We start from the raw sequence: 27,830 nt of genomic DNA on the forward strand, positions 1-27,830 counted from the left end.
ACTGTAGTATAATGACAAATTAATGCCAAGGAAGGGCATTCAAATAACTGATCGTTCCCTCCCCCATGCTCCCAAAAATCCTCCACCACTTTGAAACCATTGTAAGAAACTCAGGTTTGTTCACTGCAGAAACTGATATTTAAAATTATATTTAAATGGAACCATTTCTTCACCACTTCCTGAGTTGTTAAACATTATGACATAGTTGTGTTGCACATGTTCAATATAATTGTAAAGATGGTATATTATTCTTCCCCATACAGTATGTATAACCCCTGGAAGAATAATCAGAGAGTGGGTTAGACAGAACACAATTTATTAATACATGCTTTTCCTGCTGGCCCCTTTTTTCAACCTTGTAAAGAATATACTGGTAGTAATAATAATGACTTATATGACTTGGCTAAGCTGAATATTATTAGACAAGCAGAATATTATTATAAAGGAAATTATCTGCACTTTATTATGTTCTGTTTTATTCACTTCTGCAAAACAGAATATTTTGGCAAGAGTGGAACTGTCTGACTTGGGCTGTTTCAGATCTAATCATTTTTTTCCCCTAAAAAAACATCCTCAGCATTTTAAACTGTTCCTGTTTCAGTAGTTAAAATACAGAAATGTTTATTAACTTTTAAAATGAGAAAATGCTGAATGAAATTATTGTTCTGCCTCAAAGGAAAATGGTTTTGGATGATCACATCAGGCTTTGTAGGCCTGCCACCTACTGGTTAGACTTTTGTAAGTTTTCCAAACTAGATTGAGAAAGTTACCTAAATGGGAACATCTGTGAAGTTTTAAACACCCCATCAAGTGGAGAAGGACACATGGTTGTCAATTGTTGTTCATAACTGGAAAAATGGGAATCACATATACAAGAGGTGACCAAAGGGATAAGTATGGGTCCCTTGCTGATCGCTAATACCATGTTTGTTTTTCCTTTCCCCTTTTAGTTAATAGCTCAGAGCTACATTTTTACTATATTTAAACCACTGACTGTGGCTTAAGGAATGTCACATCTTCAGATCCAAAATCCCAACAGTTGTTATTCAGTCATAGTTGACCTGTAGTGGTGACAGATTGTACCAAAAATACTGTCTATGAAAGAACTTGGAAAAGTTACTTTTGACTACAATCCTCAGAATTCCCCCAACCAACATGACCAATGACATTATGAGCATTATAACTTTCCCAGATTAGAGCCAGCATAGTACAGTAGTTTGAGTGTTGGAGTATGACTCTGGAGATCAGAGTCATGGAAACCCACTGGGCAACCGTGGGCAAGGCACACTGTCTCAGCCTCAGAGGAAGGTAAATGCAACCTCCTTCTGAATAAATCTTGTCAAGAAAATGTAGTGATAGGGTCACCTTAGGGCCACCATAAGTCAGATATGACTTGAAGGTGCACAACGATCAAAACGTTTCCAAGCTCTGGTATAGGGAAGGACCCAATTTTATATGTTGTTAGGTATACAGTAATTTCTTGGGGGTATACTTTGTGCCTTTTGTAAATGTTATTTTTTGCAAGTTACCATGTATGTACCCAGGTACCTGTGGATCTTTTTTCTATCTCCAGTCAGCTGCAACCAAGTCCCATTAAAATGCAATCAATTTTAGCTGGACCAGAACCACCATTTTTAGACAATTCCATTTCAGTTAGTGAAAAGAGCTCTTGATTGTGGACAATGAGAATACAGCAGGTCAAATCTAGTCATTTCATGTCAGTCAAAACACTGGGAGGTAAAAAAAAAACCCTCATGTAATGTTATTGAATAATATCTCTTTACTTAGTGTTTTTATATGTGCATTTCTTTTAAAAAAAAGGTTTCTCTTCCATTTTCTCATTCCAAGGGAAATGTATTAACTGGATTAAGAAAACAGACAGCTGAACACAAGCTGAGGTTTATTTAAAGATTTGTCAGTGATGCAGTGTTTGTTCTTCCTCAATATATATTCTAATATTGTAAGAGATGTATGGTTCCCCAACAGTCCTATTCTGCAGTTAACTTGGCATTTCACAGGCTTGTAGCAAAGTCACCTATTCAGTGGATAATAAACTAATCTACCTTGCAGCACATAGGATCTCCATCACGTAGATGAACTGCCCTGACTGTTTAGCAGAAAGCACAAGAGGGCTTATTCTGCTATAAATAAATCTTGCGAGTATGTTAAGTAGCTAGTTCAAATTGTGGCACAGACCCAAAGCTCACTTGAATGCAGAAGGGAAAAGGATTGGCAGCCAACAGAAGAGTCATTTTACAGCCTCATGAATGGAAAGTATAGCTGAACAAATTCTTCTTCAACAGAAGATGCCTACAAGTCTCTTCCTTTCTGCGTTTAAATAACATGTAAGTGATACTGAGATGCTTTATCTCTGTTTCTTTGGATTCACATCTGTGGAAGTGTTAGCTCCCTAATTTTGGGACAAATTGATGTTCTTACACTAGCTATAGCACTACACAGTTCAACCTAGATCCTTTGTGGTACAGAAAAACTTAGATCCTTTGTAGTGCAGTGCAACATAGGCGCGTTACAGACTGCCCAAAATGGGCGGTCTTGCGCCGCTGCTGGTTGCTGTGTCTGGGAACTGCAGCAGCCAAACTGCACGGTTCCCGGGTGCATCAAAAAAGAAGCACCAAAATTGCGCTTCTTTCTGCGCCCCGGAAGTGGCACTGCAAGGCGCACACTCGCGGCGTCACTTCCACCGCACGACGTCTGGATGCTATGCATCCACGACTTCAAAATGGCAGTGCCCATCTGTATAGAGTGCCGCCATTTTGATGCACTCATTACATGTGAGGGGCAAGGAACGTCAGGGAGCGCCGCCCCTCGCGTGTAACGACGGTGCCTCACAGGCCCGTCTGTAGTGCACCATAGATAATCTGACAGTATATTATGGAGTTCATATAAATCTCCACTGTGTTACAAACAGTCACTGTGCTATTCTCTGCTAGGGAGCTCTAGGTCACTTGGCTGTGCTATAGCACCGGAGTTCTCCAACAGAGAAGTATCTTATGTGTGTGTATGTGTGCTTTCAAGTTGCCTGTTGACTTATGGAAACACCATGAATTTTTCATAGAGTTTTCTTAGATATGGAATACTCAGAACTAGTTTTGCTAGTTCCTTTCTCTGAAATATAGCCAGCAGCACCTGGTATTTGATGTCAGCCTCCCATCCCAGAGCTGAGCTTGCTTAACTTCCAAGATCAGACGGGATCTGGTGCCTTTGGGGTATTTAGCCCTTGCAAGTACCTTGCTGCTGTGTTCCTTCAAGTAACTTCTGACTTGTATCAACCCTATGGCAAACCTTTCATGGGTTCCCTTGACAGAATTTGTTCAGGAGATGTTTTCCTTGCCTTCCTCTGAGGCTGAGAGAGTGTGACTTGTTCAAGTTCACTCAATGGTTTCCATGGCTGAGCAGGGATTTGGTCCCAGGTCTCCAGAGTCATAGTCCAAAGCACTACACTACACTAGCTACCACAAGTACCATAATGAATTGCAAATCCCAGGGCTCCATGCGATGGACCCATGGCAATTAAAGTGTATCAAGTGACAATAGTGCTGTAGGATAGATACATTGATAGCTTATTGAATACGGGATATTTTTTGCTGAGAGGAATCTGTACCTCTCACCACCACTGTCCAGCCACTGCAGTAACAGCCAATTCTCTGAGAAAGCATTTACCTATATTTTTCACCCCAAATGTATTGTGAGCAAATTGTGGCTCTCTAAATACTGCTGGACTGTAACTCCTAGCAGCCTCAGTCAGTATAGCTAAGAGTGAGGAGTACTGGAAGCTGCAATCCAACAATAGCTAGAGGGCAGCACTGTACCCAACCATAGTTTAAATTACAAGGGTACAGCCCATAAGATAAGGAAGGAATATTAATAAACTGAGATATGCAGATGACACCATACTACTAGCAGAAAAAAATCACAGACCTGAAACAACTACTAAGAAGGATCAAAGAAGAAAGTGCAAAGGCAGGCTTAATGCTCAACATAAAAAACCAGAAATAATGACCATGGAATATCTACACAGATTCAACCTAGATAATGAGGAAATTGAAATAGTAAAAGAGTTCCCATACCTTGCGTCACTGATTAGAATGAGGACTGCAGTCAAGAAATAAGAATAAGATGAAGAATGGGGAGGGCAGCTGTGAAAGAATTATCAAAGACCCTAAAATGTAAAGATATCCAGCTGAGCATGAAAGTTATATATATTTTTCCCTATTACTATGTATGGTTTTGAGAGCTGGACTATGAGGAAGGAGGATAGGAGGAAAATTACTTCATTTGAGATGTGGTGCTGGAGAAGAATGCCAAGGATACCATGAACATCTAAGAAGACAAACAAATGGGTCCTAGAACAGATCAAGCCTGAAATCTCCCAAGATGATAAAGTTGAGGCTGTTGTGCTTTGGTCACATCATGAAAAAGGATGACTCACTGGAAAAGATAATAATGTTAGGAAAGGTGGAGGGGTGTAGAAAGAGAGGAAGACTGCATGCTAGGTGGATGGACTCCATTCCGGAGCTCATGGGTATAAATTTACAAGACCTAAGCAGAGCAATGGAAAATAGGGAGATGTCTCATCCACAGGTTCACCATGAGTTGGGATCAACTAGAGGGCAGTCAACAACAAAAACAAAAACAAAGGGGACATCATACTTTGTTGTTTCAAGTAGATAAAAGGGAGGTTGTGGATGGAGAGTCGAGAGGCTACTACCATTTAGCTGCTTTCTAACCACTCTTTTTTTCTAACATCTTTGCCCGTGTTGTGATTTCTTCAGGGGCTTTTGAATGAATGTCTGTTAAAAACAGCCTTCTATTGCCTGTGATAAGTCCATGGTCATTATCCTTTCCCCATCAAAGGCCTTGAGTGTAATGCCTTAATATTCTAGATAATGGATACCCAGTTTAGAATGCAGAGCCTTTTGATAAATTATTTTACAATGTTAATATGACAAAGTGAATGCAAAGCATAATACAAAATGGTTAGCCTGAACAGTCCACCCAATGCCCTCCACTGGCTATGGAGGGGGGAGTCAATAGGATTTGTGTAGGCAGCATCCCTTTGAGGCAGGCTGTCAATTGCCTGAAAACTTTTCCTTCCTCTGGGTATTTTCACACATGAGGTTTAAAGAATTTTTAAAGGTTGCTTTGTTGTAATGCAAATAGCCAGAATGCTCATTCAAATGACAAATGCCTCTCTTTCCTCTAATTCTGCATCCACTGAGGTCACACTGTTCACATAAATAGCAGTAGAGAAGCTTAAGTGGGTATTTAAACCTCATGTTTGAAAACACTTTCTGTCATAAAGGCTTCAAACTTTCTATCAATCATGCTTCAGTAATTCAAGAAATCAGAAGAAGACTAGAATTGGGAAGGTCAGCAATGAAAGAAATGGATGGGATCATAAAGTGTAAAGAAATAACTTGGAACACTGAAGTGAGGATCGTCTAAGCCAGTGATGGCAAACATTTTAGGGACTGAGTCAAAGGTGTTCCAGCACCAGGTGTTACTCAGTGCCAGGAGAAGAACGTTCAGGGGAGGTTGGGACGGGACTTCCAGGGGCTGGACTTCCCCAGGAACAGCTGAAGGCCCAGGAAGGTGGGGTATGGTGGTTCCTCCTCTTCTCCCACCCTCCCGTATCTTTGCGTGCTCTCTAAAATGGTATGCATGCCATAGGTTAGCCATCACAGGTCCAAGCCATTGTACAGTACTCCTACGTTATACGCGGGTGTGTTTTACGCGGACTTGAGCGTACGTGCTCAAGCCAGGGGGAGCATGCAGGACGCAAGGGGCAGTGCGTCCCATTCAAATGAATGGGGCGTGCACCCATGGCGCCCTGTATGCTCCTGCACCGCCGCGCTACTACGTGGAATTAGGCTTACGCGGGGGGGTGGTGGTCTGGAACGGATCCCCTGCGTAAGGCAAGGGCCCACTGTATTCCCCATCACCATGTTTGAATATGAAATCTGGACAGTGAAAAAAGGCAATAGAAAATCAACTAATTTGAGATGTGGTGCTTGAGAAGAGCACTGAGAATACAGCAAATAACCAAGGATACAAATGGGTTCTAGAACAGATCAAGCCTGAGCTATTACTAGAAGCCAGGATGACCAAATTGAGGCTGTTATACTTCAACCGCATCATGAAGGAAAATGAATCATAAAAAAGGCAATGGAAGGCAGTTGGAAGAGAGAAAGACCATACGCCAGATAGTTAGACTCGATCAGGGAGGACACGGGCCTGGGCCTGCATAACCTGAGCAGAAAGGTTGAGGATAGGGGGTCTTGGAAATGTCTCATCTACAGAGTCATCATGAGTTGAAGTTGACTTGAGATCAGTTAACAGCAACAACAAAATTCTATTGGCTCTGATGGTGCATGTGCATGAACAGCTATGCAGAGGGTTATATTTTTATATTTATAGAAATGACAAAACAAATAATGCATTTCTTCCGTCTGGGAATTCAGTTTTATTGCTGTTTTATGTGATTTTAAGAACTAGTTAACTTTTCACCACTAGTGTGTACTGTGGTTTGTATTTATTTATTCACTTTATATTTTGTGGGAAAGGATTAACATTCATTTAATATTTTTTTTAAAAAAAAACCTACAGAAGCCAAGGGTTTTTTCAGATGCTTTTAAAAAAAATAATATATCCTCAGTGGCTGTAGACACCTCATCTGTTTCTGTTAGAAATTATAGTTGGCAAATCCTCAATTGTTAGCTCTACAAAACTTCAGATATCTTTTTCTGTATTGCTAAAATAATTTGAAACTACCATTCAGATGCAGTAACTGAAGGTTATGCGGCAGGTGTATTAGTGCCTGCTGATACATGAATTGTTTCCCATGCCAAATTGTCACTATTCAGATTTGCACTTATAAATCTATTTGACCTAGTTTACCTTACCTGTTGGCAAAAAATGACCATGTGGAAATCAGTGTTAATCTATTTACTGCACAGAAGGGCTTCTTCCAACCATGAGACTATGGCAAAAGACAGACAAGCATCTGTTCTGATACACCTTCACCACATAATAAGTGTTGCCTCCCAGCTTTGAAGCTGTGACTATGAAGAGCTCAGGTGGCTTTGATATTTGGGCCATCTGGGTGCTGGTCTAATAATACATAAAGCAGAGGTCATACTCAGAGCATATGCCATTGAACCAGAGGGGGTGCCTTCATACACTGGAAACAGAGATGCCCAGACTATACATCTATTTTGCTTATTTCAGGACTATCACAGGCCTGAAATAAGCAAAATAGATGTATAGTGAGCATTTAGTGACCCATAATAGAGGACTCACAGCTGTTTTGCTCCATTATGGTGCTCTGTAATGCAAACAATGGAATCTCAACACAGGGTATATTCCAGAAGAGAGATAAAAGACCCTTTCAATTAATGGAGCACTTTGATAAAAGCACAATGCTAAAGGAGTAAGAAAAATATCCTGTATAAAGATAACTGAATATGCACTCCCCGCCATTCTTTCCAAAACAGGTCTAGGGTTGCTAGGTCTCAGAATGTTGGATAAGTCTCAAGAAATTGCTCTGCTTCTCTGAAGATCCTTTGACACCACGCAATTATAGCACTATGTTTTCACTTTGCTATGGAATTATGGGATGTGTGGTAACACACGGTGTCACCCCCTCCATTGATCTTCTCCCATACCACACCACACAGAATCCTTAGTAATGCTTTTTGTACTAATGTTACTTATACATCATAATTCCCATTTATACACTGAATGTAATGGCAATAGTTGTGACATAAATAACTAGCAAAATTAAAGCTATACCTTTAATTTACATTGCACACACAAGCTAAATGTGTTTACATGCACATAAGAGATTATCGCATGGAGAAATTCTCACAATATAGATGCGGGATTGAAAACCCAAACCTGGGTGTTATTGCATCAGCCAGCAGCCGGGTGAGTGCAACCTGGATGCAGACTGGACCCCAGCTGCACTTATCACATGGCTTTTAAAAAACCAGAGCTTGCCGTTTATGAAATTTGTCCAGATAAGCATGGCTGGGGTCTGGGCTGCATCCAGGTTGCACTCACCCAGCAGCTGACATGTGCGATAACAACCAGTTTTGAGTTTTCAGTCCCGCATCTCTATCAGGAGTATTTCTCCATGCGATAATCTCCAGAGTTTCATGTAGTTAAAGTGAAAATTGGATAAAATGTAGTTTTTTAAAAAAGAAAATTAAAAAACATATTTTTTTAAAAAAATAAAAATTAAATTTTATATTTAATTTCCCCCCCCCCAAAAAAAACCCTGAAGCCTCTTTCTCCTCCCACTGAGCTTCATCTCTTCCACTGAGCTCCAATATTTTAAAGGTACACAAGTGAATGCCACAGCCCGTTTCTGCCAAAAGGCAGAAGTTTGGAGAGAAGTGGTGTCAACCCCCCTTGATGTGTCACCTGGTACAGCCCCATACCCTCTTACTCCCCAATGATGCCCCTGCAGCCCATGCTGGGCCAGCTCTCCTAGGAGTGTGAGATAAACCAAGCAGAAGGCAGGGTGAAGCCAGAGCAGTTTTTGTACCTACTGAAACTAGCAATTTAAACCTGCAAGGTTTTATAACGGTCACACAGAATATATTCCAGTCTACTCTTCTCTGGTCTGATGGTGGGGGGGGGGGGGAAGGGGGGTTCTTGGCTGCTGTGGCTGCTGTCCTTGTCAATTTGCCACAGTCAAATGACCATGCAAAGGTTGAACCCCTGCCTGAGATTCTTGAGGTTACCAATTCAAAACTCAGAATGGGCCTGAGTCCAGACAGCTGCAATCCATGGACAGGTGCAAAATATAAACATTCCAAGAGAGTAAATAGTTCCAGATGACTCAGATAAGAGACTCAATCCACATCTGAGGGAGAAAGCAAAATACGCTCACCACTCAGCCTGACTAGGAGAGGGATGAGGATTTCTTCTTGAATTCAAATGTGGCAAAGAGCCAACCCTCAGCACAAAAAAACCTAACCCATTCATTTTGTCACCCAAGGCAAATGATCTGATCTGATTATGTTAGTCTATGCTGTGTAGACTCTTGGTGGTGAATTTAACTGCAACAAGAGCCCATATATTTAGACTGCTTTCAAAGTAGTTTTTTTAAAAAAAAAACAAATTAGGGTTTTAGAGACCAGGATAACTCAGAGTTGTCTTTTGTAGTGCTTACCTGTGGTCTCACCTCTTCTGGGCAAGGTGCCCCGCATCCTTGGACCATGGTTTACTCCTTCTCTTTTGCAATGGGGAATTTACACGGTTGGGCTCCAGTCTTTTTTTTTCTGTCAGAGAGTAAATCCTGAAAAATGGTAGGAACCTATGGAGGTCATTGGAAGAAGAAGAGGATTGATAGAGGAAAGGAGCTGAACATCAGCAAAGTGATAGTACACCAACGAAGAAGCAGTTGATCTGTCTGTTTCTCCAGAATATTTCTAACTGAACATAAGAGAATTCTCTTTTCAATGTATGTACAACTGATGAACTTTTAAACAGCTTATAATAGTAGCACTTATTTACTAAATTTCCTATCTATGACTGATATATACTACCTCACAAAATCCTTTTCAACTAAATGGATCCTAAGCTGCATAAAATTTTGCATACATCTGTGGCATGTGTACATATATCATGTTGTTCAATGGACCTAAAGATCTGTGAGCAGTACACTATTCATAAAATGCTCTTGTTCATTGAAGGGAAGAAACTGGCTTCTCTAATTTCCTTTTCTGCCTACAAGACCTTGTTTCCCCCTGCCAAAAAATAATCTGTCCTGGAATACTGGGGTTCATTTAGAACAGTACATGAGTTAAGCCAGGAATCTTCAGGTGGAAAGGGGTCAAAATTCCATCTCCCTCCCATTTTATGAGCAGAAGTATTGTCTGGAGAACTAGACCTTTCTGCAAACAGAAGAAGGCTGCAAACCAATATTGTCACATGTACATGCTACATTTTAGGTTGGAACAACACTCACTCAAGCTACATTCATAAGCTGCTAAGAGAACCATGGAAAGCAACTGTTTATGTAGCAACTGCTTGGTGGAATGTGCAGTTAAATAGCATGCTACAATATTTAAGAGTAAAAAGCACTGAGATTTCAAATGGTGGAATATGATTATTTCACTCTAACCCTACAAAACAATAGTTCTCGGATCAGACATCCAAACTGTTAATTTTTTTTTAAATAGTTGGTTGATATTTTGAAATAACTGTCTATGGCCCGTTACAGACGGGCTTAAAAGTATGCATGGAGCGCGTACTAGGGTTAAGACGGGGCGGTGCTTCTGCACCGCCCTAACCCTAGTGCGCGCTGTATGCGCACAAAATGGCAGTGGCCGTTCCACACGGCCGCCGCCATCAATACATGACGACCGCGCCGCCTCCAAACGAGGCGGCGCGGTTGTGACGTGTTGGGGTTGCGACAGGGCGCCTAGGGCGCCCTTTCCGCGACCCCGGAAGGAGCTCCGTTTCGGAGCTCCTTCCTGGTTTGGTCCGCTGGGCGCAGCCTTCAGACGGCTGCGCCCAGCGGACCAAAGAAGAAAGGGGCCAAACAGCCCCTTTCTCCTTCTCCCCACCGCCGCGGGGTGTCCTTGGGGCTTGAAGCCCCAAGGACACCCCTTTCCAGGCTGTGGGGAAGGGGCCTTTTGCCGTTTCCCCGCAGCCTGAAAAGCGGCGGATCGGGGCCTCAGCAGCTGCCGCTCTGGACGCTGAGGCCCCGATCCGGCGGGGAAAGGTGCGCCTACAGGCTGCCCCAAAGGGGCGGTCTGTAACGCACCTATGTCAGCACAGTTTAAAACACAGGAATAAACCTACATAAAGTAACCCATATGACTTTTTAACATCCACATGTAAAGATGGCCCATGAGGAATCCAAGATGAATGTGTGTTAGAAATCTTCATATAAACTTTTAACTTGGGCTGCATCTGCACTGCAGAAATGATCCATTTTGATGCCGCTATCCTGGTTCAGTGGTATGGGATCCTACAAAACTACAATTCCCGGTATTCCGTAGCACTGAGCCATGGCAGTTCAAGCGGTGTCAAACTGGATTATTTCTGCAGTGCAGATGCAGCCTTAGTGCAGAAAAAGTAACTTGTCTGTTTTTTTTAAAAAATAATTCCTTTAACACTTTCCTACTTCCCTATGCAATTTCAGTGGTGATGTGTGTGCATGCCATATAAATGCATACATCAGTTTTTGCCCAATGTTCAAAACCTTCTCCTCTACAGCTGCCAAGGATTGAGAGATGCAGCACCTGCTGTTTATTGATGGGGAGGGGAAAAAGGGACAACAAATTTTGAACAGTGAAGATGTAGCTGCTCTGGTCTCCAGGGGGAAGAAAAGGAGGGTGCATTCCATCTGTGAGCACAGACTCGTTTCCTTCCTCCTCTGAGCTGGGATAAGACTTGCCTTTCTATTCCCTCCCTTTTTCATTGGTAAATAGCAGCAGGAGCAGCAGAAGCCATTTCTTACAGGTGTGTGTATGTTGCATGGGGTGACAGAACAGTCCCCAGCATCCCATGCTTCCTTTAGAAAAGACGGGCATGAAATTGTGTGGGTGGAGTATTATGCTCTGCCCAGTTGATGATCTTGGTCATTCTCTGGCATGGCCTAAAATATTCCCAGGCATTTCCACTTGTGTGAACACTAGAAAATAGACGCCCTGAGTAATTGCAAAGTAGAAGATGTGTGTAAAATAATCTATTTTCAGTCTGAAGTGGATGCCTTAGTACAGTGCACTGAATGAGGGAACCTATTGAACAGAAACAAGGGACTGAATTGCAGTCAAATAATGTTGCACTTTCCTGAGCACAATTGCAAAGAGCCCATATTAACATTTGTAAAATCCACTATCTTTTACCAATATTATACATGTATGATGAGGCTTTTTATTGATCTTGTTGTCTTGTTCTGCAAGATGTTTTTGCAGAGATTTACCATAATAATGTCCTCTAATGAAGCTGATTATGTCTCCCACAAGGCCCATTAATATATGAATAAATTGTTCTTAAGGTAGGTCTATTTATCACATGAACAGCAATAAGCATAATACAGTGTTCCATAGAGCATAGTATACGCCATAATATATGGATGCATCTAATATTTATATATTTTTCTTAAACTCATTTCCAGAACAATGAGTGTCTGAAGTGGTTGGAGTGAAAAGGAAGAGCCAACAAGAGTAGGGAAAACATTAAGAGGGCATGCATGGAAGAAAGTACATCTACTATTGCTGAACTATTTGGGGAGCAGTTAGTAGTGAAAATTACACTAGCATTGTGGCTGTTGAAGATAGATTCTGGGAACAATACTTTCATGAAGATATGGAAATAGAGATTGTTGATACTGAACCTAATCAGAGTTTGGAAGCAACTCATTACAACTAACTAGCTATTGTTGTTGTTAACTGCCTTCAAGTTGTCTCCAACTCACGGAGAACCTTTGGATGAGACATCTCCAAGATTCCCTGTCTCCCAATGTTCTGCTGAGGTCCTTTAACTTTATAGTCATTACCTCCCTAATTGAATCTATTTCCATCCACTTTTCCTAGCATTGTTGTCTTTTCTAATGAGTCATGCTTTCTCATGATGTGACCAAAGTACGACATCCTCAATTTAGTCATTTTGGCTTCCAGAGAGAGTTCAAATTTGATCTGTTCTAGGACCCATTTGTTTGTCTTCTTGGCTGTCCATGGTATCCTGAGCACTCTTCTCCAGCATCACATTTTGAATGAATTGATTTTCTTCTTATCTTCTTTCTTCACTTTCCAGCTCTCACATTCATGCATGGTGATGGGGTATACAGTGGTGTGGACAATTCTAACTTTAGTACTCAGTTGTAACTAACTAACTAACTAACTAACTAACTATAAACTAGTTACAAATAAGCTATTCCTTTTTATAATGGTATCTAATTTACATTACAATTGTAACATAATTAGGGAGAACCACTTTTGCAGAAAACATGTGTTGGCCTTTTAGTAAATTCAAACAAGAAAACAACAGTGATATCTTTATTGGCCAACCGGAATGTACAATATACTTGTTGCAAGCTTTTGAAGCTCCACTGGCTTCTTCATCAGGCAAGATGTTACATACCAAACAGGAGAAAAATTAGAGATGTTAGTAAGATGCCTGCATTTTGTTGTTTCTATCCTTAGTTAAGATGGTATGGGGAGAGTATTTTTGCAGTTTAACTTGAACTATTTAGTTACTTTTAGAGTTATGGGGGTGTGGCCTAACAAAATAGTGGAGGAAGATATTCCAAAATCTGTGCTGTGCCTTGCACTGCTCCCTCATGCACTGTTGTAGAAGCTGAGGTAATGACAAGTTGGATGGGAGCAGTGTATTTTTACTACCACACAAGGTAGTATTCAAATTTTTAAAATGTAACTGAAATATAGCTATCTTAGTTACTTTGAAAAATGCATAGCATTTTTTATTTTTTATTTTAAAAAACAAAAACGATTACCTTGGAATTCAAAGGCAACTAATTCCCATTTAAAAAAGCTTTTTAAGCTTTAGGCACAACACAAAGCTAAGTGTATATGAACCCTACTAATTTAATTGTGAAAATTAGGCAGAAACTTAACCACTTAGAAGTTAGAAATGCTGAACTTTGGCTGGAGCATACTAATTGTTTTTATAGTTTCCCCACACTATGAATGTCAAAACCCTCACTGTCCAAGACTCATAATAAAAAATATGTTAGAGGTAGAGCTTTGGGGGATGGAATGGGAAGCCTTTGGTTGCGTGAGCAGGTGCTCCAAGTAGTGGGCCATTAGAACCATAACTCAGAGCATCTGGCTAGCACTGATGTATTAAAATGTGTCCCAGTGGAAGCAACTCAAGGCCTAGCTAGTCCAGCAACCTCCTTCCCTAAGTGGTCTTAGGGGAGATGTCTTTGGAAGTCCCCAAGCAAGATATGAAAGTAATAGCTGTTTGCCTCCCCACCCCGTCTTTGTTCATGTAGTCAGGCCATTGGGACCTTCTAGAGGTAGGTATTATGCAGCCTGTAGGCCATAAATGGTCCACTGTTTCTAATACCTTTTCTATTTCTCTTGAAACATGAAGAACAGTATTCCAGGAAGCATGTTTCTCCTTTAAATCAAAGTGCAACCTGCCCATATCTTGTTTTCAGGCTGAAATGGAGAAAAGCTTCCAGCCACTTCTGAATCCTTAGACTTCTGTCTAAGGATGGAGAACTGACCTGCAGACTTCCAAAAGTGTTGGCTTCTGTTATAGTTAGCAAAGTCTTGCAGTTTGGCTGGCTCTAATTTCCAGTCTCAGTTGGGACTGCTGCTGGGAGTCAATCTTAACAATGGAGACTATCACATGGGGGAAATTGGGGGATTAAAACGGCATTTTCCTAGGAAAGTCACACAATTGCGGCGAAGATTTTCAGACAACATTATGATCTAAGAGGACTTATCCTGGGAAGTACTAGGAATGCTCCAGCAACAAATCATTCATGGGATTTACCCATGCGTGGTTTGTTGCTCGAGCACTCCTGGTTCTTCCTGGGATAAGTCCTCTCAGAAGTGTGTGAAAATCCTTGCCGCGATTGTGCAACTTTTCCGGGAAAATGCTTTTTTAATCCCCTGATTTTTCGCCATGTGATAGTCTCCAATAAGACTATAAGAAATTTGATTGTAAAGTAAGCAAGGGAGATTTTTGCATCATCTACCAGGGCTGGTCAGAAAAGATTTTCTTTCAAACACAAGCCATCAAATACCCTCCCAATCCTTCATTCAAGATGCTCATAGTTCCAAAGGCTGATGGCATTATTTTGGCAACAGAAGCAGCAAATTTTACAAGAACCCCCCCTCCTTGCTAACAATAAAAGTACAGTTTGATGTCCCAGATCAGGAGTCTGAAGTAGCTGCTTCACTCTGCTTGATGGTAGGGTTGCCCTGTCATGACCAAACAAACAACAGGTTTTCTTCTAGGTTTATCTGTGTGGGTTTCTAACTCATCTTTTAAAACAAAATTGGTTGCATTTATGGTCCAAGCTTTGGTCTGATGTCATTTAAAACATGCAAAACTATTGATGTTCTGGCTTATCCATGTCTTGACCTACATTTTAAGTATTTAAAACCTTTAAATCAGGGGTGGGAATACTAAGGTCCTGGGGCTGTATGTTCCCTGGAAGGCTGTCTTTGGAGTTCCTGACATGCACACTCTAATTCTCTGGGCCACTGTTTCTGACATAAATAAAGAGGTTCATGTGGGCGGGGGGATTGAATTTTCTTTCCTGGAAACCTTTAGATGGAAACAATTCACCTTTTAAATAGGTCATGTGGCATCCTGCACTGTTTAACCTTAAAACATGACTCATTTTTTCAAAACTTGTAGTGGATTTACATACTTACATCGCATTGGTATATAAATAACAACGAGTAAAAGTATGCCTTCAGAAATGTGTCAGGAAACACAAGTGCATGTTATAAGACAGGAAGCAAAGTTTAAACACTAGAAAACTCTCTGCTCAGTCAATTTAACTTTCTGGAGACTTGCAGCTAGGCCTTTTCCACTTCCCATGCCTCCAATTTAATAATCATAAGCAGGCTCTTATGGGAGGTTCATATAGATTCTATACTGAGCCTGCTAGTGCCTGCCAGTGGTAGGCATGGGAGACAGACTATTCTGTGGTAGCCACTAGGGATGTATTTCTTCACTAATTTTCATCTTGAAGGAAGCAATGAGTAATTTTAGCCATTTCTTTTCCTTTTGGAAAAAAAGTCTTATGAAATCATAGTTTTTGAAGCCTGCTGGTAATGTGGGACTTATTCTGTTCCACAATCACATCTGGTTGTTTTGCACAGAAAACCACAATTTTTGCACAGGAAACATTTTTTGTGCAGAAAATAATTTATCTGCAGAAATAGTATTTACTGCACAGAAAAAGCTGTTTCCTGCACAGAAAATGTTATTTTCTGTGCAAATCAACCATGTTCAAAATTTGTGCAGAATCAGTCCCCAATTACACTTCTAACAAGATTGGTCTAATAAGGCCCTTTTACTGTAGGATGTCACATTGTCATGTAGTTGGTTTTCGTTTTTTTATTCGCTCTTTGAAAACTGATCAGCTGGGGAGAAGTAAGGAATTACAGCTGCTGGCTTGCAGTGATAGATCCCTTTGTCTGGCCAGGGCTTTACACCAATTTATAACAGCAAAAGGATGCATACCTGGCCCTGTGTTTTATTACGATGGATTCCCTCTTATGAAGTTTCAGTTTTGATTGGCTACTTCACTGGTGCTGGACTGTTTAAGTTTACATGAGTTTGCCATGCACTCATTTCATATTGGGATGACTTCTACAGCTGCTGCACTTGGCATGGGCTGCCAGGCTATTCAGAGGATCGGTAGGAGGAAGTCTCATGCCTATCGGTCATATTCCCATCCTTTAACTCATTAATTAGTTTTTGTTTGATTTGTTTCAGAGGTCTGGTGATGAGACACCATAATGGATCTGTGGCTACAGCATGGTGTTCTGGGCCAGAAGGAGCCATTTTGGCCACTGAGTGGAAGGGAAACATGGCCTACATTGGCATGGGCTCCTGTCTATGTTGATTGATGGATGCCGGGTTCCACTCCCCCCCCATACAAACAAACAAGTTTCATTTATATACCGCTTCATACTGCCTAAGCAGTGTCTAAGGGGTTTATAACTGTAAGCTAATTTGCCCGCAACAATCTGGGTACTCATTTTAGCGACCTCGGAAAGATGCAAGCCTGATTCATAGGCAGGCTAACAACGAGATCCGTAATGCTATGGTAGGAGAACTGAGTTTGTATCTGCCCCACAATGATATTGTGCTGCAATGGCCTGAGCTCTACCAAGCTGATGGCATCCACCTATCTGAGGAGTGGAACCAGATATTTCTTTGAGACCTGTAAGCAGGAGTTTCGGCTTGTTTAGCTGACCTGGTGGGGGATCGAGGCTAAGCAGACGCTTGCTCCTTATCAGTGGCATATGTGGGGGGATATAGGAGTTCAGGTGAACAACTTGGCACCATCTTAAAAGGTGAAGGTAAAGTCTCTGGAACTGACTTTTAGGTCAGGAAGGGAATGAGCCTTGCCTTGGGGCTGGCCTGAGATTTAAACCCTCACTTAAGTCTTGTGAGTTAAGTGGGAGAGTTTTGGGTTGGCCTCTTGGATGCAACCCAGACAGGGAGCAACCCACTTACGGATTGCCCTTGGGGCTCAGGTGTTTTGCCCAGGGGTGGCTGGGATTTGGTATGGGAGTAGACCATCTGTCAGCTGTTCCCGCATGAGGTTTTCTCCCCCCTCCTGTGTTTTGCAGATCTCAAAGAAATAAAGTCAATAGGTTTAGTTAAATAAAGTTGCCCATTTTATAATCCAGTTTTCTGTGTTTGGTCTCATTATTTCCTGAGTTAGTCAGCAATAAATGGTTCTCAATAGCTTTATAAAATAAAGCAGAAGGCCTTATAAAATGATGCAGAAGAAGATGAGGTTCTCAATAAGATTAATGATTTTTAAAAATATATGGATACAGATATAGATATAGATGGATGGATAGATAGATTGCATATGTCCCAAATCATCTGCACTATGGGTGTTTCCTGATGGATATCTCACACTAGCAGTTAAAAGGCATTATACAATTATTCCATTTTTTTCTTCTTAACCTTCTAGCTTCCATGTTAATGTACCAGTGAATCATACCTTTACTACGGCGCAGTACAGACCACCCGAAAACAGAGGTCTGCAGGCACCCATTTTAACTCTGGAGGGATGCCGCAGCCACTAGACCATGCAACATCTCTCCAGAGTAAAAAGAACTTGGTTTATGTCATGAGTGCACCAATGGCACACTCGTGACGTAACGGATGCGCCGTGATGTGCGGATGCTATGTGTTACGTGAAAGTGGTGGCGGCTATGCAGATGGGATACCGCCATCAGGCCGCCACCATTACATACTAGGGTTCCTGACCATGCAGTTACTGCAAGGTCCAGAACCCTAGTATCGCCGCCGCCATGCCCCCTTTGGCCCGTCTGTCTTGGGCCTACCCCTCACTCCTGCAGGTGGACAATACAAAGCCAACAAACTTACAGCTGTAGCTACTTGGGGAAGGTGATGCCAAAAATGAGCATGTTGCTACCCCAATAAGAATTCGGCCCCCAATGAAATTTCCTTTTAGTGCTCAGATTTTTAGCACTGCAATAATGTAGAACTTCAGTTGACCCTGTAAACGTACACTTAGGCATCCAAAGAAAGGAGGCAGGGAAAATTACCAAGAGAATGTGAACACAGCAAACAGAAGAATTCTAGATGTGAATTATTTTCAGCCTTTCTTTCTGCAATGGTAGCATTTTGGGGAGTCAAAATTTTTTCCTGGGGGAAGGGAGGGGACAGAATCCTTATTTGGAGGCAATAACCTCATTTTAACCTCCCATATCTACAGCCCTAATTCATTTGTTTCCCTTTCCTTTCACCCCATATTTGCATCTTCAGACTGCTGCCTAATGGTAGAGCCAATCATGGGGAGACCTGCCCATCTGTATCCTGAATTGTCCATGGCTATGTATCATTTCCCATCTGTTATTTGACCTTTTATATTGTAGTTTATCTTTCAATATTTAAGAGGGAATTAATGTGAAATAAAATTTTCAAGACAGACACCTGGCATCACAATGGTGCTTGAAAGTAAATATTTGATTTAAATGGAACTTACTTTCAAGTAAATGGGCTCTAGAAGTGGATCATATTACATCATGTTATTGCAGTCTAGAGACATTCTTCTATGATGGATCATGTGAAGGACCACAGAATCCAGCAACTACAGTCAAATTGTTTTTAAAGCTGCAGATCAGGCACAGTTCACTTCTCTGACTTAAATTTGTGTAATTCACAGTGTTTGTTTCTTTTTGTGTTTTTACTGCATGAGTAATGTGTAATCTGCATGTATGATTGGGAATTCCTTTTTCATCTGAGTGCACTCCATTTCGATTTGTGTACCGCTGGGGTGCCTAACAATGAAGATGCCAGTTGTGTAGAGAGGGAGAGGTTTGTTGAATCACAAAGAGCAGACTTTATCAGGGAAAAAAAGCCAACAATGTGCTATGCTTTACTAAAGTGAGCCCTGGGTGGCCAGCTGGAACTTTGAATTTTACCGTAAGCCGTTGGGACAGTTAAATCACAACAGAACTTATTTTTAATGAAGTTTTTTAAGATGGCACAAGACTACATAATCATCAGAACTGAACTTTATTGAGTGGCAGCAGTTTAAGAAAAAGGCATACTCAAGCTTTGGCAAACCCTGGGAATGTACACTTGTGATTCTGTAAGTTTTGAAAACTGAGGAGATGAGGAAATGTAGGCAACTAAAGTAGAGAAAAGAAAATGGGATGAGTTAATTCTTTTTTTTACTGTAAAATGTTGTTGATGATATCATTATCATTATTATATTTATATCCTGCCTTTTCCCTCAGCATGGGATTCAAGGCAGCATCCAACAGATTAAAAAAGCCACATAGTTAAAATTCACATAATGTATACGATAAAAGATGATTAGACTATCAAAAAAACTGCAACTAGTTAAATTCATAAACCATTAAAAAGCAAAACACCTTCCCCCCTCAACAGGTAAGATGTCAGTGACCCGGTGTTGCCTCCGTTTAGCTATCCCCATCACACTCACCCAGAGTTTGTAGGTGTGAATGTACTTGGGTCTGCACATGCATGGAAAAAGTTTACACTAAAGAATCATAGTGCTATTATTGCCATGGTTTTGTCTTACACAATCCTATGGTTTGTTGTTTGGTGAGATACTCAAGCAAAGGGCCAGTGTGGCATAGTGGTTTGAGCAGGGTTCAAATCCCAGTTTGGCCACTTGGTGATCTTCAGCAAGTCATACTCTCTCAGCCTCAGAGAATGGCAATGATAAACCCATTCTGAACAAATCTTGCCAAGAAAACTCCATTATAGTTTTGCCTTAGGGTCTCCATAAGTTGGAAATGACTTGAAGGCACACAACAACAACAACAACAAGTACTAAACCAACAAGCACTCTAGTTGCGAACTTTAAACTGTCAATCGCAGGATTTCATAGGATAGAGTCACAGAAGTTTTATAGTGTTATAATTCTGTAATGTGAATGGGGCCATGGTACAGTTACTGCAGAATTATAGCAATTTGACACCAATTGAACTGTCATGGCTCCATCCTATAGATTCCTGGAATTTGTAGTTTGGTGATGCACTAGAGCTCTATGACAGGGAAGGTAACACACTTCACAAAACTAAAAATGCCATGGTTCAGTAGATGGAGCCACAGTAATTCAGCTGGTGTCAACCTGCTATAATTATACATTGTGGCTGCATTTGCTTGCTAGTGAATGTTTGCTGTCCACAAAGAATAGGCAAGGACATAGGTGTACACAGAAACTCCATCCTGGAGGTCAGACTAAAAACACAGTGTTTAAGATCAGACAGCCACCCAGCTGTATATTCAATATTACCATTTTATAGGAAACCTTCCAGCCAGCAAACAAACAGAAAATATGGCATGGAAAGTGCCACTGGAAAACCTGTACTTTCATTTGCTTTTTGTTTCCATAAGTAAAAAAATTAGCTCCCACAAGAATTTGCCAAAAGCAAAGGCAGTGCTAATATGCATCTCATCTATGAATCCGCAAGCAGCTTGCCTCCCCAGCCTGTATTCCTTACTTCCCCAAAAACAGTGATTGAATTAATCATATCCAGATGTCATCCAGCAAATATGTGCACCTGATCTCCAAATGGCCGATTTATCACCGTGCTAATGGAAGCATTCAGCACATTGAGAACAAGTGCCCCACTTTTCCATTTCCTGGAGGTATAGCAGATATGCTGCATGCATTTCCTAACACCTTTCAATGGATTTCAAATGCACCTATTGACTTAAGACCTTTTTGGATGTCATGACCAACTTGAGAAAAGTGCAGACAAAGAAATATGAGTACTACAGTCCCCTTTCTGCTAAACACACGCATGTGTGTGTGTATATATGCACACCTGTATACACACACACGCGCGCGCGATTCCCACATCTCTCTTACTTAGATTTTAATAGCCCCTCCACGGTGTGTGTATTTTTTCCTAAAGGCTTTTATATTGTATGTACAGCACTGTGTAAATTTACAGCGCTTTATAAATAAAAGATAATAATAATAATAATAATAATAATAATAATAATAGAGAGTTTTTAAGAAGATAAAACATTCAGGAGATATCATAGAATGAAGTATGAAAAAAGCAGAAAACCAATTCAGGTAAAGTCCTCTCAGAAAACTAGTATCTTCTGCAGGTGATTGAGACCCAGTTTTACTTTTTAAAAAAAAGTCTATGGAAAAACATGTTAGCATCATCTGTGCATTATAAAATCCATACCTACTAACATTGCAAAAAGAGTCTCCCCCTGCTTTGAGAAGTCCATGTTCCCACATGAGAGATACAACTTGGCATCTGTCAGGGATGCCATGGACAGGGGTAGGGGAAGAGGAAGGGAAATTATTTTGAATACATGTATATGGAGAAGACAGTCTCACCAGAAGATGTATGTGCTCAATGTCATTGCATTCTCATAGCTTACACACAAGTCTCACACTTACATCCATTTTACACTACATAATTATAGCACTCGTTATGATTCTGCTTTAACTGCCCTACCTGCATCCTGTGGTATCCTGGGGTTTGTTGTCTGCCGAGGTACAAAAGCTCTCTGGCTATATTTAACCCCTTAAACTACAAATCCCAGGATTCCATAGGATGGAACCCTGGCTATTAAACATGCAATTGGGGAGCTATGAAAGTGTAGTGTGAAAGGACCATTAGTTGGATGTAAATAGCAACAGGAGTTTTCTGTCTCTGTTCTGTTCTTGTTTAAACAAAACAATGATAGTTTTGTGCAGCTTTCATCCAACTGATAGATCCTTTCAGCCTTTCATGACAGGTTCTGAGGTTCACTATCAAATATGTTCAAGATTATTTTATTGTTTTCCCCATCCGCAAACAGCACATTTTGAGAAGAATGGTTGTGGTTCAGTTTTCAATATTTCATGCTCAGGATAACAATGTTGAGTATGAAAGGACCCATGCATGGCATAGTGGTTTGAGTGTTGGACTACAACTCTGGAGACCAGGGTTCGATTCCCAGCTCAACCATGACCTTGGGCAAGTCTCACGCTCTTAGCCTCAGAGGAACATAATGGCAAACCTCCTCTGAACAAATCTTGCTAAGAAAAACCCATGATAGGCTTGCTGTAAGTCAGAAATGACTTGAAGGTACAGAACAACAATAAAATAATGATGTTATCACAAAAGAAAGTAAACCTTATAAAAGTAAAGAAACATGAAGGCAGCAGATATTTCTTTCAAGGTAGGTTTCTTTGAATGTCATACAAGGTGCAATTGTGTATGCATCTCACATGAGGAATCAATTGCTGAGATGAAAAGGGGTTCTTGGCAGGTGAATGCTGGAGTCTTCCACGTCCCAAGATGGCCAATATGTTTGGTCACACTGTCAAACTCCAAGACCAGCCAGCAACAATGAATGTCTTACAGTGAGGATCTGCTATAAAGCAAATGTGCTAACATACTTACATCTCTGGCCCCCCATCCCCATATTTGATGTGCTTTCTTCTCCTTTTTAAAGCAGTGAAGCACAAGCACATTGCTTGTACATGCAGAGAACATTCTTACTGTCTCCTAGAACAGGGAAAGGTAACAATGAGTGAAGGTGTCAGGGGGAAGCATTGTTGTTCTTTGCCATAGCTCACAGAAATCAAATCTGCATCATCCTAAGGAACAATCTCATAAATGTTGGATGGTCCTGAAGGGGGAGGGTTGCAAGCCCTCCCAACCTATGCCGGAAAGGTCCTTGGAGCACCCAGCAACAAAGAGAGTCAAGAGTCCGAACTGTGGTCCAAAATAAGTACACCTTTATTTTCCGTACGGGGTGACAGCCGCCTAAATGGCGATTCCAAGACTGTCACAACCAATTGTCTTTCTTCAAACCTTTTATACATTCTAAAAATGCAAGCATAGCTTAAGCAACATCTCTTTTGGGTTAGTTTTTAACATTTCTTAACAGTTTCCTAAAACTAGTTTATTGACTCATTCCTGCCTTCCTCCCTTCCTGCCAAGTTTCCACAGTTCTGGTTAATCTTTCACAATCCCCATTGTTCCTCCTATCTCTAGTTTGGATTGCTTGGCCATGTTGTAATCATTAAACTGCTCAACCATTCTGTAGTCATTTCAGGTGCCTGTCCCTCTCAGTCCCAGCTAGAGTAGACCCATTCAATCAATTGTTAAATGGTGAGTCAACACATAGGTACATCCAACTGATTCAATGGTTACTCAATTGGAGGTACCTATGGTGATCTCTGTGATTTTTATATAATAATATAATTTCACAAAACTACAATTATTATTCCCATTCATACAAAAATAGGAGTAATTATTCCCTATAAAACAGAGCCATATTTAAGAAGTCTCTCTCTCTCTCTTTTTTTGGTATGAAACATATAAGAAATTGTTTGGTGCCCCAGTATTACAGTAACGAAGACTGGAAACTTTTGAGTCATGGGAAATTGTAGATCCATACTGACCACTCTCTCCCAGTTGGATTGTCTGCATCTACACTGCAAAATTAATGCTGCTTTAACTGCCATGGCTCAATGCTATGGAATTCTGGGACATGCAGTTTTGTGAAATATTTTGCTTTCTCTGTCAGAGAGCTAAGATGCCACAAGAAACTACAAATCCCAAGATTCCATAGGATTGAGCTATGACTAGGGTTGCCATATCCCACCTGGGGGCAGGACTTTCCCAGTTTGGGGTGGGGCCACACAGTCCCGCCCCAGTTTAGCCCCTCCCCTGGGACCTCCCCCCCAGCAAGGCCCTGGAGGCAGCTCCACCCCTCCCCATGGCTGTATGCCACCCTCCCCGCCCCCCTGCCTGGCTCAGCCTAGAGAGCAGGTCTTAAAGACATCTGCCACTCGGAGCTATTGCCAGCCCACTTGGTATATATACCCTGCAAGAGGCATTACTTTCAGGTTACAGTGAGCAAAGAAAAAAAGGCCATCAATCGTTCCTGTTTCCCTGGGAGTCTAAATGCCTCATCTTTTAAATGTATAGCACTCAGTATTGTTGTAATTCTTTATCACAGGGTCGTTTTTGAGGCCCTAAACACCTTTCCTTGTAATATGCAAATTTCTCCCGAAGCTGACCAATGGGAAAGAAGCAATCAGCCTTCCATTCGGTTGGTTTTCAATGGCTTGGTGAAGGAAGAGATTTTGCCTTGCAAGTTGCTGGTAAATAATAGAAGGCTTTGGGGTAGCAAAAGGCTGCAGAAATAGTTTGACCCCCCCTTAAACATCCATGGCTCAGTGCTATGGGATTCTGGGAATTGTAGTTTCTTGTGGCACCAGAGCTCTTTTGACAAAAGGAAGCTGAATGGTCCACAGAGGAAGTGTTGCCTGGGGGCAGAGCCTCTTGCCAGCAGTCTTCGGTGGAAGAGAGGAGGCTGACGGTTCTGGCCACTTCCCTTGGCTCCCTCCCTCCTCCTCCTCCTCCTCCTCCTCCTCTCAGAGGTCATTCACACTCCCTGGCTTTTCTCCCCCCCCCCCCTGCACTTTGAGACCCCTTTAACTGCCAAAGCTCAATGCCACAATAAACTACAATTCCCAGGATTCCATAGCACTGAGCCCTGGCAGTCCAAGCAGTGTGTTTTGGACACAGAGATCCTCCAAATGAATCCAGTCCCTAGCTTTTATATCTCTCACACACACTGCAGGAATAATAATCCTGGGAATGCTAGTGTTTGGGAGACATTGAGACTTCTCTGTCAGTGATGGCTCTGAGGCCACAATAGACTACAATTCCCAAGATTCCCCAGCACTGAGCAGTCTCAAACTGGACCATTTCCTCAGTGTGGATGCACCTGGGGAGGAATTCTGGGCACTGCAGTTCAACTACGTTTGGAGGGTTATGGGACTCCCTGTCAGAGATAGCTCTGGGGCCACAATGTACTACAATTCCCAGCATTCCCCAGCACTAACCCAGGACAGTTAAGTCACTCTCGAACTGGATTATTTCCTCAGTGTGGATGCAGCTTTGGTGAGGAACTCTCGGCATTTCAGTCCAGCATTGTTTTACTTCTGCAGTGTATTTTGGACCAGAGACAAGGTGACCAGGCAGCCTCCTCCTTTTCCAGGACATGTCCTCTTCTGTCACATTTCAAAAGGTCCTCCATTTGGATCATGGCTAAGAAGCATGGATTTATAAGTACATGGGTGTTTTTAGCTTTTATTTACATTTTTTTGCTTGGGTGCCCTACATTTTGGGGTGAGGGCATTGGTCACCTTGGTCAGAGAGCTTTCCAGGGGTTAACTGCCATTCTGCTGTGGTGCTGGAACAAACTACCATTCCCAGAATTCCATAGCATTCAGGCAAGACAGTTAAAGTGGTCTCAAACCAGATTATTTCTCCAGTGTAGATGCAGCCCAAGCCTTTTGCCTCTCTTATGCCTGAGATTTCAAAGCCCAGCCTTGGCACCACAACAAACTACAAATCCCAGGATTCCATAGGATGGAGTGATGAGAGTGAAAGCAGTGTGGCAGCAGCCTAAGTGTGCTTAATGCAGTTCTTAACATGGTGCACCTCTTGCCTACAGAGTCTCACAAGACTTTTTTGTTTAACAACTTGTACCCATTAACTCCATTTCATGTCTCCTTTATTTAGTGGGGAGGAATACGGACAAAACAAGTCAAAATGAAGAAAAACCAAAGTCCCTTGACCAAGTACACACTTCTGAGAAGTATACTTGGTGAGACACCTGAAACCGAGGGCAAATCCACTTTTTGTTTAACCATGTTCGATATGCATAGCCATGTTAACCCATGTTCAGTGTTAAACCCAAAGGGTTTGGTTGTGGAATAAGCCTCTGAAATATGCAAGAGGCAATGTTAAAATAAAGCCATGTTCAATGCTCAAATGTGCTGTTTGGAATGGGGAGAGGGGGGTGGCCAGAAAGGGAAGTACATTTCTGCAATCTGTCTACGAATAATGTCAAAATGTCTTCCATTTTGCTCATGCCTAAGAAACATGCATTTATATTAACATTTCTAAAAAAGCCTCAATTTTTTTGCGTGTCCTCCATTTTAAAAAAATGTGTCCTACATTTGAAAATGTTGTCCTGCATTTGTCCTACATTTGTCCCGGTTTGGAGGTCCTCACTTATGGCAACCCTAGCTATGACAGTTAAAGCAGTGTCAACCAGATATTTCAGAGAAAGAACCTGAAGAACAATAAAAAGAGTGACAGGATTAAATTCACTACTTCTCTGTCTTCAGTGGAGATACACATGGAAACTGCTTTTCTTGACAATGTATTTGTATAGATAACTATTTGACAAGTATAGTTACTGCCTGCCAGTACTGGATTTTAAATAGCTGTTTATTATTTGTGCTGTTCTTCCCTGTTGGTAAAATCAGATCAGATCTAAAAAGTAGAAAAGATAGCAGAGCTGCTATATCCTTAAAGAAACAAGAAATGGAAAATTCTCAACAGGCTTATTCTGTTCACATTGAGACTTTAGATTTCAGCAGAGATACCATGTTCCAATCCATTGGTTTGGAATAGCATTGCTTATAAACTATGTTCAATTTAGTTATGTTGTTGTGTGCTTTCAAGTAATCTCCAACTTTTGGTGACCCTAAGGTTACCCTATCATGGGGTTTCTTGGCAGGGTTTTTCAGAAGGGGCTTCCCATTGCTATCCCCTGAGGCTGAAAGTGTGTAACATGCCCAAGGTCACTCATTGGTTTTCGTGGTTGAACCAGATTTGAACCCTGGTGTCCAGAGTCATAGTTCAGTGTTCAAACCACTGTACAATGCTGGCTCCTTCAATTTATTTTAGTGTTACACTATGGGCCTGAACAGACAGGCCAAAATAAAGTTGCTTCAGGTCACATTGGAGGTATGCTGTTTAAATGACACACACATCTTAAGAGGCCAGAAGCTGCACCTAAGCTGCGCTCCAGTCTTTAGGACTGGAGCGTGGCTTTAGTGTGGCCTCTGGCCTCTTAGGATGCATGCATCATTTAAACAGCATACCTCCAAAGTGACCTGAAACAGCTTTATTTTGGCCTGTCTGTTTGGGCCCTATGTTTAGTTTAATGCATTTAAATTCAATATATTCTGCTGTACATTTTATGAATAAATTATTATAAGCCATGTATAATTGTTTTAGGATATTAGCCCTCAACCTGTTATCCCTTGGACAGTAGTAAATGTTATTGTCTAAGAGTAATAATGACTGCAGTCCTGTACCAGTTTCTTGACAGTAAGATCCACGGACAATGGCAGAACTTGTTCCATGAACATGTATCATATCATAAAATTGAAGGGATTTTCTCATCAACGTAATTGATATCCAACCTTGTTTTGACAGGAGCAGGTACAGTTACTTAAGTGTTATTTTTTTAAAATCATGCAAAGACAGAAGACAGCTTTGAAAAGTTAGCTTGCTTGACAACAATTCTCAGAATTTCCCAGATATTGGGACTTGTAATTGAAAAACTTAGTTTTTCAAGTTCTGACAGAGCTCAATGGTGAGTGAGTGGCTACTTGATGCTGGGAAAATGTCTCAGAATGAGGCTGGAAAATTTTTCTCCTCCTAAAAATCTTTAAAACAAAGCACACACTCCATGTCTCTTACTTAACCCCAGTTCTCCAGTGGGATTTCATGAATGTGAAGGCAGACCACTTCTCTGCACAGTGCCTCCTAGCAGCTAGCATT

Source organism: Sceloporus occidentalis, unplaced genomic scaffold (assembly GCF_023333645.1).
Source record: "Sceloporus occidentalis isolate IW3139 unplaced genomic scaffold, rSceOcc1.0.p SCAF_2, whole genome shotgun sequence".
Classification (NCBI taxonomy): Eukaryota; Metazoa; Chordata; class Lepidosauria; order Squamata; family Phrynosomatidae; genus Sceloporus; species Sceloporus occidentalis.